This window comes from Montipora foliosa, unplaced genomic scaffold, assembly GCF_036669935.1.
Source record: "Montipora foliosa isolate CH-2021 unplaced genomic scaffold, ASM3666993v2 scaffold_401, whole genome shotgun sequence".
NCBI lineage: Eukaryota > Metazoa > Cnidaria > Anthozoa > Scleractinia > Acroporidae > Montipora > Montipora foliosa.
In genome coordinates this window covers 522,501-525,874 of record NW_027179703.1, presented here as the reverse complement: position 1 = coordinate 525,874, position 3,374 = coordinate 522,501, and the positions used below count along the sequence as shown (strand labels likewise).

Genomic DNA, 3,374 nt, shown 5'->3' with positions numbered 1-3,374 from the left:
GGTGAGACCTGTGATAATTTTCATTTAGGCCATTCCCACCCACAAAAGGCTTTGTTGCAATCGCCCGACAGACCCCTTAAAAATATTGATTTTTTCTTTGATTAGTTCAAGCAAACGTAGTTGAGAGTGTTTTCTTTAAATGAACTTTATCACTCTAATTTCTAATTAAAATTAAAATTAAAATCTTAATCAGAAGTCTTTTAGATATAGATTTTGTAATAAAAACTAACGATAAAAAGTCACGACGTTTCGACCCCTCGGAGGTCATTTTCAAGTGAGAATAAAAGTTTTAAGAATTAGCATAAATATGTAAAAACTAGATAAAAATGCGGCGAACGCCGAAATGTGATAAAAATATGTACAAAAGTGTAAAAAGTGCTAAAAATATATGGAGTAATGAACGGTAGCTAGAGAAAAACAATAGACAAAAAATAATTAATTACAAGAACTGTTCTAAACAAATAATTTGGCGCGGATAGAGTCACACTGTTTGTTTAGCGATGGTTTCAGTTCTTTTATAAAAAACATTTCAAAAACAAGACAATCAAACTTGTTCTGGCACTTTCTCAGGATTCTAAAACTCTTTGCGATGTTGTTAGGTTCCAATGCATGTTTCTCTCCAGATGGTCGCCGATGGTTGCCCCTTTGTGCTCTTCAATGCGCTGGTGAAGGTGCCGGCAGGTATATCCGACATAACCTGCGTCGCACAGGTCACACTTGAATTGGTACACAACGCACTGTTGGCTTACAAGGGGTGGCTTCTCTTCACGGACCCGATCTCTTCTTTGATCTTTTTGCTCGTGTAGACAGGGGTAATATCCGCACTGATCTTACGGCTTAGGTCGCAAGTTGTCTCCGTACGGCGTTCGCAGATTTTTGGTCCTTGAAGGGCAACACGACTCTGATTGGGTCCCCACGCTTCTCATCAACGTGGGTGCGTGATTCCTCGGAAACTTTTGAATCAACGAAAAGGCGGATGGTGGACTGCACATGATCTTCAGGATAACACAGACGGGAAAATCTCTTTGAGGCGTTCACATTCCTCGTGAAAGGCCTTCCATGTAGACGAGAGCTTAAACGCACGGTTAAGCATGGTATTTATCAGTGACCGTTTATATCTCGCGTCAACGTGGCTGTGATAATGTAACAACAGTCCGGTGTCAGTTGGTTTTCGGTACACCGTTGTGTTCAGGTAGCATCCATTCCTGATTACGTTCATTCCAAGAAAGGGTAGTCTGCCATTTTCTTCTAGCTCCATTGTGAAATCAATAGAAGGGTGACTGTTGTTTAGTGTCGTTAAGAAATCTATAGCTGCTTCAACATCAGGCATTGCGCTAAGGGTGTCATCAACATAGCGCTTGTAAAAGGCGGGCATCTTGTTTTCTGTTTCCAGCTGTTTCTCGATGTTACACATGAAGGCGTTTGCCATGAGAGGCCCAGCGGCGAGCCCATTGCCACACCGTCCACTTGTTCGTACAAGTTTCCTTCAAACTGGAAAAGCTGATTTTTGGTGGCGATTCTTAACAGTTCTATCAGGGCCTGCTTCGTGATATTAAGATCGTGTTCTTTGTTGAACCAGTCGTTCTCAAAGGCTCTCTCTGCAATACTCTCAATGGTTTCGTCCACAGGAACATTAGTAAAGAGTGATGACACATCATACGACACCAAAACATCATGCTCTTTGATTTTCATTTCACGGAGTTCGTCAGCAAAAACAAAAATGTCACCGACGGTATGGTCGTTGACGGACAAGGGCTTTAGCTTTTCGTCCAGCCACTTGGCAAGTTTATAATTGTATGTTCCTGTGGCGGATAAGATGGGACGCATGGCTAACTTCTTCTGACGACATTCTGCTCAAACGTTGCTGATGATCGACTCCATTTCTCAGATTTAGTCTTGTCAACTCTCGCAAATGTAGGTGTCAGGTCAAAGTTTTGACATAGTTTTAAAAATTCAACTGCGGTCTCAAAGTTTACTTGTTTTATGCTGCACTGCTCAAGTCTCCTGAACAAGTGGAGCTGGTTATCGCGTTTCAAAATCTTAAGCAGAAGTCTTTTAGATATAGATTTTGTAATAAAAACTAACGATAAAAAGTCACGACGTTTCGACCCCTCGGAGGTCATTTTCCTGTCTACACGAGCAAAAAGATCAAAGAAGAGATCCGGGTCCGTGAAGAGAAGCCACCCCTTGTAAGCCAACAGTGCGTTGTGTACCAATTCAAGTGTGACCTGTGCGACGCAGGTTATGTCGGATATACCTGCCGGCACCTTCACCAGCGCATTGAAGAGCACAAAGGGGCAACCATCGGCGACCATCTGAGAGAGAAACATGCATTGGAACCTAACAACATCGCAAAGAGTTTTAGAATCCTGAGAAAGTGCCAGAACAAGTTTGATTGTCTTGTTTTTGAAATGTTTTTTATAAAAGAACTGAAACCATCGCTAAACAAACAGTGTGACTCTATCCGCGCCAAATTATTTGTTTAGAACAGTTCTTGTAATTAATTATTTTTTGTCTATTGTTTTTCTCTAGCTACCGTTCATTACTCCATATATTTTTAGCACTTTTTACACTTTTGTACATATTTTTATCACATTTCGGCGTTCGCCGCATTTTTATCTAGTTTTTACATATTTATGCTAATTCTTAAAACTTTTATTCTCACTTGAAAATGACCTCCGAGGGGTCGAAACGTCGTGACTTTTTATCGTTAGTTTTTATTACAAAATCTAAAATTAAAATCAAGCTTATTTTGTGAGCTGGCCTGTTAAGGTTGCTATTTGGACCCAGATTCCGGCACTTAATTTTTATCCGACAAAGCACACTATTTTTTATCAGCACTATGTATCATAATAAACCCAATCAATTCCTATTTTCTTCAAGTTGCTTTCCCACACCCACAAATTAACTGTTCACCCACCCCTTCCTTCACCAGGTTTTGCAATAACGTATTCTAGTCGTAACCTTTTAATTTGGAGCGGTAAACCACCCTTACGATATAGAAGACGATGGGAAACGAAACATTTTACGGAGATAGCCTAAATGCTGTGTTTGGTTAATTTATTTACACAGAAGCCCAAGAAAGAAGTGTAACAAATAAAAAAGGCCGCAAAGGTACAGGTAGGAGTAGTTTCTTTTTAAATTTCGGTAAGAATTGTAACAATGAAAGACTGCTGAAAGGCAAGTTCTTCAGCTGCTTTTAATCCTGAGAATTATAATTGACAGGCATGCTTCAGGCTTTACATTAAGTGATGGGGTGAAATTTACCATCAGCTTTATCATGACTCCTCGTATTCAGTTATGCCACAAAAATTAAAGAAAGTTAAATTCTGATTTATTAAATGCTAAGGTATGACAACGTATAAAATCCCGCT

General features: G+C 39.8%; 1 long non-coding RNA gene and 1 pseudogene across 1 annotated transcript in view; one reads left to right on the top strand and one right to left on the bottom strand.

Annotated features, from left to right (window-relative positions):
- Window positions 1-997: 997 nt before the first annotated feature.
- LOC137987999 (uncharacterized) lies at window positions 998-1,762 on the bottom strand (annotated as a pseudogene).
- Window positions 1,763-3,069: 1,307 nt separating this feature from the next.
- The window catches only part of LOC137988012 (uncharacterized), a 1,698-nt gene continuing 1,393 nt past the window's right edge, over window positions 3,070-3,374 (top strand). Inside the window, exon 1 of the long non-coding RNA XR_011120721.1 lies at window positions 3,070-3,120. This is a non-coding gene — a long non-coding RNA (uncharacterized lncRNA). The remainder of the gene's footprint in view (window positions 3,121-3,374) is intronic.